This window comes from Ochotona curzoniae, unplaced genomic scaffold, assembly GCF_017591425.1.
Source record: "Ochotona curzoniae isolate NIBS_2020 unplaced genomic scaffold, NIBS_Ocur_1.0 scaffold_4506, whole genome shotgun sequence".
Lineage (NCBI taxonomy): Eukaryota > Metazoa > Chordata > Mammalia > Lagomorpha > Ochotonidae > Ochotona > Ochotona curzoniae.
In genome coordinates, this window is record NW_024467119.1 from 29664027 (window position 1) to 29673776 (window position 9750).

The following is a 9750-nucleotide window of genomic DNA, read 5'->3' on the forward strand; positions in this document are numbered from 1 at the left end:
TCGGGCAGTGCCCTCCCCGCAGATGTCTGTACCCTCAGGGGTTCTGGAGTACCTTCAGCCAAGATCCATGCCTGTTCAAGGAGACAAAAACCTTCCAGGAGTGTTGCTTGATTCTGGCTCCCGGAAGAAACTCGCCAGCCCCCAGAGTAGATCCTGCAGCCGCTGAGACAGTCAAGGCTTTTCAGAACAAGCAGGAAATGTCCAAAAGGAAATGATCAGCTCTCAGATGCTGTACAGTTCCTTTGTCCTCTGCTGGTCCTTGCTCACATGCCTTCCAGGATCCCTGGAATTCACACTGATGTCCTAACGCCTCTAAACAGCTCAGGATCCTTTTCAAGTGTCTCAAGTGTCGATGGCCAGGGGCTGAAAAACAAAAAGGAGAAACTTGTGTAAGAGATTTTTGTAAATCTTGCTCGCTCTTTGTGTGATAGGAGCCTGACGGCAGCATCTCCACTATTTTAGAAACAGACGGCTCTGAATGAATTCTAGCAAACGGTTTTACTCTGTGTAAACTTCCTGTCTCTTACCAGCCCGGGAGTGCAGGGGTCGACTTTCACAGGCCCTGTGTTCTAGCAGAAAAAAAAAAAAAAAGGCAGGAAGATGACCCAGCTTTGTAAAGGAAGTGAATGAAACCAAAGTAAAAACAGAGTTAGGTTTCACTGCAGAGGCCCATCCAAGAGTGAAGGGGGAGAGCAAAGCTGAACTTGAACGTGCTGCCTGTCTAGTGTGATTCTTTCCAAAGCCACAAATATGATAGGAAGTGAAGACTGTGTTAAAGAGGCACTTAATATTCTGAAAACCTGATAGATGTTGGATGGAAAAAAGAACAGCTATTGGAGGCTTCTGAATCCACTTTTACATGATCTGACAGGTTGTGAAATCCACACCTTCCCCCACTATCAAAGAGTAACAACAATCCATTTCTCGCCGAGCTGTTTGTTGCATGATATTGCAAGACACGTGAAATGATTACTGCATTTGTCATACCATAAACTCTATAAGTCTTCATCCTGATTTTCCCTTCTGTTGGGCAGCTCCTAGGACAAGCTGGGTAGTCAAGAAATAGTTATTGAAAAGTTCAGAAATATTGAGACTGTCAAAAACTCCATTCAGGTGTTTGTAGGTGTTTGTTGTATTGCCACTTTAACCATTCTAAGGGGTATTAATTACATTCATAAATTTGTGCCGCTCTTTCTAAAATTATTTCATCAACAGATATCAAGTCACCACTTGTACAATGACTCCTTCAGATCTAATTTAAATGTGGGGATTATTTTTAAATGTGAGGGGACACTTCACCTCCCCTGGTAGTAGCTATACTTTAAATATCCTTGCAGAGAAAATACATAATGTTAAGAACACTTCAAGAAAGTCTTTCAAATACACGTATACCTTAATCTTACCAGGCAAATATTTGCCCTTTGAAATATTCTTATTCATTCTATCAGTTAAAAAAAGTTCAGAATAAACTTTGAAATAATATTTCTGCATCTGTATATTTGAACTTCTTTTAAAATTTTGTACTTGCTTGGAAGAAAGTTAGAGAGAGAGAACTTACACCTACTGATTTGCTCTCTAAAGTTAGGAACCTAGAACTCTATCCAGGTCTTGCATGCGGGTGACAGAGTTCCAAGTAGTTGAGTCATCATTCATTGCTTTCCCAGGCTCATTAGCCAGAAGCAAGATTGAAAGCAGAGCAGTTGGCACTCATACAGATGCTCTAATATGGGATGCTGGCATCACCAGCAGCAACTGAACTTGCTATGCAACAATGCCACTCCCCAGAAATTTTAAGATGTTTGCTCTATCAAATAAAACATGGATATCACAGTTTTATATATACATATTCAAAAAGACCTTATTTTTATTTAAAAGGCAATGTTACAGAGAAAGGAGAGATAGAGATCTTCCATCTGCTCAGTCATTTCCCAAATGGCCACCATAGCTGATGCTGGGTTTATCCAAAGCTTCTTCTGGTCTCCTATATGAGTGCAGTGGCCTAAGGACTTGGGCTATCCTCTGCTATTCTCCCAGGCATATCAACAGGGAGCTGAATTGGAAGTGGAACAACAGGGACTCTAATGGGTGCCATATGAGAGGCTGGTGTTTCAGGTGGTAGCTTAACTTGTTACACTACAATGCCAGCCCCATGGAGCCTTATGGGTTATGGTTGTAGACTAATGCATAATGCCAAGCTCAGAGTCACTGGGCTCAAGTTCTCATGATTCCATTGATTCCAGAACAATAAATGCTGGGTAAGTTCTTTCTTTAGCAGTATCCACTGCTAAAGAATTAAAGTAGAGGGAAATAAAGGGAGGAAATAAAGTAGAACCAATATGTTTACTAATAAGGGCATATCTGAAGATGGACCAAAGAGGGGGAAAATGATCCAAACACAGACTCACTTTTTCCCACTCCATGTTCACAATACAGATCCTGTCTACGAACCCGGCAAGTAATTCATGATGCAGCCACATCTGCTGTATCAGATCAGATACCCAGCACTAGCATCAGATCTCACAGGTGGAGGGCTTAGTTTCCGATTCTGACTGCGCACCTTTAGATGCCAGTCAGGAGCCCCACAATGTGTCTGTCCTGTGCTTCTCAATGACTGGCTGGAAATTGGCATTCCCATACCTCCTTGTTCAGGTTTGATGAATTTGCTCATGAGGCTCACGGAATGCAGGGAAACACTTGAGTATACCAGTTGGTTTCGAAAACTTTGGCATGAATACAAATGAAGCAGTGTGTGGGGTGAGATTTGAGGAAGGGCTGTGGAGCTGCCTGGGAGCCATTTCCTGGGGATCCCCATGTGTCTGACATAGGGAAGCCCTCTGCACCCTTTGTTTTTGGGGTTTTATAGACACTGCACTTCATAGTTATGATTGAAGCTTGGACAACTGAATAGGAATGTGCTTGAATTAGAAGGACAAAATCTAGGGCAGAAGTTTGGCTCAACAGTTAGGAAGCTTGCATTCCATCTCAGAGTGCCTGGGTTCAAATCCCTGCTCTGCTGATGATCCAGCTTCCTGTTACTGTACACACTGGGAGGCAGCAGGCAACAATCCAAGCATGTCAGTCACTGCCACATGTGGATAGAGTTCTGAGCTTAGGCCTGGGTGAATAGGTGGGATGGAAGATCATTCTCTCTGTCTTCCCACTCCCCATCTCTCCCTGTTGCTTTACCCTTCAAATAAATTAATTAAAATTTTAATATTTACTTATTTTAAAATCAGAGTTACAGAGAGAGAGAGAGAGAGAGAGAGAGAAACCTTCCATCACTACTTCACACCCCAAATGCAACGCCCAGAGCTGGGCCAGATCAAAGCCAGGAATCTGCTCCTCCACCAGGGTTCCCCAAGTTAGTGCTAGGGGTCCAAGCACTTGAATCATCTGCTGCTGCTTTCCCAGGGGCAACAGCAGGAAGCTGGAGGAGAAGTAAAGCAGCTGGAATTCTAACTGGTGCCCACATGGAATACTGACATTGAAGGCAGTGGTTTAAGCCACTGTGTCACCAATTACCTTTTTTTTTTGAAAGAGCATCATCTAGCACTGATTGATAGACTGAGTGGAGCAGCCACTCTGTCACTCTCTGTTCAGAAACTTCTTGGCCACTCTGGACATCATTCCTTTCTCCCAGGTGTGGGGTAGGGCAGGGAGCAATGCCATGCTAAAACAGAATAGGTCAGGGAATTGCTTTACAGGCCAACTCCAAGACAGGAGAGCTGGCTAAACAGTAGGAGATATTTTAAGTTTCCATAACCTACCTTATGGAAGAGTAATAGTTTCCATGGCCTGTCTTGGGGTGGTGCTGGATGGAGGGGGAAAGGAACAAGGAAAATGAGAGCTTTCTGAGATCTGTTTTTGGCACCTCAGATGTCCTGGTATTATAGTAAAAGGCCATCTTATACCTTTATCACTCTAAATCTGTTCCAAAACTGCTTGAGGGACCCAGGACAAAAGGCCAAACACCTGTACTTCATTGTTCTCAGGAAATAATAAGGTCAGTGGGAGATATGAGTCAGGAGCTGTGGATGGAAACCAAAACACACATATGGTGATACCACATGTGGTTAAGTAAAGTAGAAAGAATGTACCCAATAAATATTATGCAACAGTTAAGGAGAATGAGATAGAAATATCTGTGCTGTATTGACCAGGAAAAAAAATCTCTGGACAGAGTTATTATAAAAAGCAAGTTGCTCATTAATACAGCATATAAAACTCATTTATGTCAAGGTAGGCATGCCAAAAGACATACATACACCATCACGACACAAAATTGTGTTTCTGCTTGTATTTGTTTAAGTACACAGTCACCAGGAAAAATCTTGGCAAAGACACATCCCCAAATGGCAGCAACTAATGGGAAATAATATGCCTTTCAGAACTAGGAATGCAAATAAACATCTCCTATGCCAGAAGATGTTCTTTCTTAAGATTTATTTTATTTGTTTAGAAGGCAAAATTACACATGGCAAGAGAGAAAGTGGGAAAGACAGAGAAACAGAGTTTCCATCTACTGGTCACTCTCGGACGGCTGTAACAGCTGGGCCTGGGCCAAGCTGAAGACAGTAGCTTGAAATTTCATCTACCACGTGAGTGGTAGGGCTCAAGCACTTGGGTTGTCTTCCACAGCTTTCCCAGGTGCACTAACAGGGAGTTGGGTTGGAAACAGAGCAGCACATGTGAGAAGCCAGCATTAGAAGAGATGACTTAGCCCTATCCCATCTCCACCGCTGTGCCACTGGCCAGCCCTGGCTTAGACTTCTGAGCACACATTCAGGAGTTTCTCTGTTTCTCTTAGAGTACAAGTCAAGCACTTCTCTGCTATTTCTCCCTCACCGAATTGCAGTCCAGTGAGATCTGTCTTGCTGTGCCTGAAACACATGCACATTAACCCATATGACACCTCCACACTGGCTGTTCCCCAGCTTGGGTGCTCTTCCCTCATACATCAATGCCACTTATTTCTCCACCTCTTTCTTTCTTTCTTTTTCCCTTTACTCATTTTTTCTGTTCTTTTTCTCTTTCTTTCAAGCTTCAAATAGAAACTTCTCCATTCTTCCTTCCTCCGCAGCTTACAGTTGCAATTCTATTCACTAGCACTCCTGATCTACCTCCCCGTGTGCTTGGTAGCAGTATTACTTACCTTCTCACATAATTTTGGTATTTGCTTTGTCTACTTTTCTTCTTCCCCTAGAGTGTATGTTCTTAAGGTCATGAAACTTTATTGACTTTGTTCCTTGATTTATCCTCTGTTCCTAGAATTGTGCCAGGTAAACTAGTTCTTGATGAACTTCATAGTCTAGTCATAAGTCTTCACCAAAGTATATTCTAGTATTGTTTGCATATTCCCAAAAGTCAATGTCTGTAAATCAAACATCACCACCCATCACACAAACAAAATGTTGCAAACAAGTACTGAGAAACTCTTGCAGGCTTCTGTGGGAACGCTCCTACCCAAAGCTAAATTAGACAGAGCTCACATACACGTAGGCCCACTCACCACCTGTGCATCCAGCTCACTTTGGAACATTTCTTTTACAGTTAAAAGGAGATTGATCATTCCTAGAAACCTGGGTCAAATCCCCAGCTATTTCTTCATCTAGGCCAATGAAGAACCCTTGTCTCTCACAAGAGACACAGTGTAAAGTGAAGTTTCGTGGCAAAAAGAAAAATCATGCTTAAGAACTCCTGGATGCTTCCTTTTTCCTAATCCAAAGAAAATGTGTGAACCCAAGAGTGTAGATGGAATTTCATCCTGAGTCCTATTTGAGTAAATGTGTAACCTGGGGACAAGGAAGAAGGAAAATGCTAGCCAGCTTCCTTGACTCCTTCAAAGCTTTGGTCAGAATCCGTGACAAGGGGGAAAAAGGGGAGAAGCGAAAAGGAGTGGGAATGAAGCCAGTTCCAGCTGAACAACCTGGAAGGTAGGGCAGAACACCTCTAAACTCCTGTCTGGATTGTTCTTCAATGCTCTAAGAATCAATAACAGGCAATTTAAAAAAAATTATTCCCTTGAAATTTATTGGAGGGTCTTCCATAGTGTCTCAATTTGATCTGTTATCTACTCAGTATCAATTTTAAAGGAGTCTTAGGAAGTTTCTAGAATTAACCCATACAAATTTGTGATCATCTATTTTTACAAATTCATTATATGGAATAATGGTTCCAAATTTTTTTCAAGGCCTAGATCCTAGAATAAAATTGAAAGTTTTAACAGTTGTTTACTAAGAGTTACATTCTCTATTCTATATATCTATCATCAAGACTTTTTTTTTCAAAGATTTAGTTATTTGTTTGAAAGGCAGAGTTAGAGGGAGAGAAAGAGAGAGAGGGTTCACTTCCCAAATGGTGACAATGTCCAGAGCTAGGCTTTGCAAAAACCAGGAGAAAGGAGCTTCGTCTGGATCTCCCACGTGGGAGGTGGGCCCATGTGATTTGAACCATTTTCTGCTGCTCTTCCCAAGCCATTAGCAGGGAGCTGGATCAGAAATGGAGCAACTGGGACACAAACCAGTGCTCATATAGGATGCTGACAGTACAGATAGCTTAACCTTCTACTTGTTTGAAAAGGGAATGCTTCAGTTTAAGAACAGGTTTGTTATCACGGATATATCACTGTATGAAGATTTGGCAGGGCCTGAGAAGACTGTCAAATTTTAATCATCCCACAATATTATCATTATTTCTTATTTCAAGCACTGTTGTCCTGTGTTCTCAGCTATGCTAGCATAACCTGCTAAAAACAACTGAGTAAAATCCCAAAGAATGATATTTGGCCCATGCACGTGATTTGGTTGTAACTGGAGAAATCTGGGTGCATCATCCTTTAAGTAACATAAAGATTTTAATATTTTTATTATTAACTTTTATGAAAGAGTGAATTCTCAAGGTTTTATTTGAAGGCCCAGGAATGAGATAGAGTTCCTGTCCACTTTAAACAATGTGGCTTCTTCAGTCCATCCATGCATTTTTAAGAATGTCCACTATGTGCTCCATCCTGTGCTCACTGTTAGGATTCTATTTAAAAAAAAAAAAAATCCATTCCTGAAATTCCAAGCCCAAAGGTCAAGGTAGAGAAGGAAACGTAGGCCAATGAGTTGGGATGGAAGCATCAGGAACGGCAGGAATAACCATGAGATTCCTTTGCAAAGTTCACGAAGATGGAATGGAAAGGTGTTTTCTTGCAAAAAAAAAAAAAATTGAAAGCCACACAGGTTTTCACGATATCAATTTCCATGAACATTTTTTAGATTTCTCCTATCCCTAGATGTCAAAATGTTTTGTACCCAAATAAATTTTGACTTCTACTTCCCAGGAATTTGGGGGAATTGCCCCCCTGAGAAGGGAGACTTAGATTGTGAGTCTCAGAGCAAACATCTCAGAGGAAAGAGCATCTGAACAGTGAAAGAACTTTGAACTTCAATGTAGGGGGCGGCTGTTACAGAAAAATGGCTCACTGACTGTGGCAGGCTTGAGGAGGTTGGATGTGGAAGGAGATACACCGTGAGAGGTGGCAGGGACAGGCCCTGCAGGGGCAATGCTCTGGATTTTTGAGTTTTATCTAAAAGATGCAACCAGAATGTATCCATAAGCTTGCTTTGATTAGCGAGTGAAGAATGCAGAGGGAGGAAGCTGATGGTGGGACCATCGTTTGGGAAATCACAGTGTTGTCATGAGGATACAACAGAAGAGGCAGAAGAAAGTTGATTCACAGGGTTTTGCTTTGGTGGTCTGAACGGGAGGCATTGCCCTTTATTAGACAAAATGAGGGGAAAGAAACTTGGGTAGAAATCCCATTTTTCATGTGAAGACGTTGAGGAGCTGGTGTGATGGCTCAATTGGCTAATCCTCTGCTCGCAAGCTCTGGGATTCCATATGGGCACAAGTTCATATACTGGCTATTTCCCAGGCTATAAACCAGGGAGCTGGGTGGGAAGCGGAGCAGCCGGGACATGAACTGGTGCCCATATGGGATGTTGGTGCTCCACATGAAGGATTGGCGTGCTATGCTACCATACTGGCCCTTTTACTCAGGCTCTGCTGGGACCGAGGTGGCTCTCACATGCACTTCTCTTGGCCCTCTCTCGGAAGTCTCTTCTCTCATTTCTACTTGCTGTTGCACATGCCTTTCAGAGACAGCCAGGCCAGTTTAGTGCAACATTTCACTCCCGGTTGTTCCTATTATGCAGCTAAAGAGCCTGTCAACTCTTGGTTTATGTTTTGCTTTCTTTTCAACGACTTATTTTTATTTGAAAGGCAGAGTTACAGAGAATAGCAGAGATGGAGAAAGAGCTCTTCCATCCCTGGGTTTATTCCCCAGGTGGCTGCAATGGCCAGAGCTGGGTTGATCCAAGCTTCCTCTAGGTTTCACATGTAAGTGCAGGGTCCCGAGGCCTTGAGCTATCTTCCACCCTGGCGCTGTCATCTCTACCTCAAATTCTGCTTCCCGGAAACCCTAACCTGAAACAATATCCTAACCTGGGAGTGCTAATTCTCAGCTTACAATATTTTAGAAAGGGATAAATGAGATCACAAGTAAAGATGCCCAGGGACTATTGCATTATACTCTTTACACTCTTTATTGAGGCTTACTGCCCTTAGTGTTACTTCTATGGGGTGTGCACTCTCTCAGCATCTTCACACTTCTCTAGAACACTGTCCTTAGCTTGTTTCTATTTTGCTCCCCCCCCTCCCGCGCTCTGCATTAACTTGCAGGATGTGCCCTCAGAGGATATGCTCTGTGTGACTAGGGTCAGCTTCGTCAAATATGACAGGTGTAGCTGTGCAAGTCCTGGCATAAACAGCAGAGAGCCCATGCTTGGGTTAGTACTCGGCACTTGCACTCTTGAAGTTCCGAATCATTTTGTTATGAGGATCCTGATTTGTCACCTTTGCAGTAGGCTGTCTGAAGCAAATGTCACTGGTCTTGCCTCTGGTTGCCTGTCTCCTAAGAGATGACGGAGTCTCTTGGATTTGTCCTGCTGGTGACACCAGAGGCTTTGTTGCTGGGCTGATCTCTCCAGCTTCCCTGAAAACAGTCAAGTCACTTACACAGCCGAACATGCCTCTTTCAGGTAGAAATTGGTTTCATCTTTTATTTTCTTGATGAAGCTTCTCTAAAGACACACACACACAAACATTTCTTCCAAACTCTACTGCATCCACCGTGGTGTTTTACAGGAATGGACAATGGGTTCCCAATGATTATTGTTGATAGACTGACCCACTGAATGCCAGTATACAGTCACCTTTGAATCCTATTCTGCTGGGGTGTCCCTTGTGCACAGCTGGGCTAAGCTGCCCCTTGGGCCACCTGCGTCCATTAGCTGAGTGCCTGGAATCTAGTGCCTTCAATGCTGCCAAGCCAGCAACCCACAAATGCCCCTTGGAGGCAGAGGACAATGCCCCAAGGACCTGGGTTCCTGCTACCCACCAGGGAGACCTGGCATTTGCAGGTGTAGATTGGATGGGGGATCTTCATATGTATGTCTCTGTTTCTCTGTCGCTCTGCCTTTCAAATAAATACTGTGATGTTTAAGGTAATAATTCTTGGACTAACAATGTGGTATATCAGACCAAGCCTTCACCTGTGGTGCCAGTGTTCCATATGGGTCTAGGTTCATGTCCCAGCTGCTCCACTTACAAACCAGTTCCTTGCTTATGACTTGGAAAAGCAGCAGAGGATGGCTCAAGTTCTTGGGCCCTTGTGCACATGTGGAATACCTGGAGGAAGCTCCTGGC

General features: G+C 43.2%; 1 protein-coding gene across 1 annotated transcript in view; it reads right to left on the reverse strand.

Moving 5' to 3' along the window:
- ABCG2 (ATP binding cassette subfamily G member 2 (Junior blood group)) overlaps window positions 1-604 on the reverse strand; it is a 113133-nt gene extending 112529 nt beyond the window's left edge. Inside the window, exons 1-2 of the mRNA XM_040967295.1 lie at window positions 528-604; window positions 53-363 (exon numbers count right to left, since the gene is read on the reverse strand). The gene's annotated coding sequence lies outside the window, so the exon portion shown is untranslated. The remainder of the gene's footprint in view (window positions 1-52; window positions 364-527) is intronic.
- Between the last annotated feature and the right edge of the window lie 9146 nt (window positions 605-9750).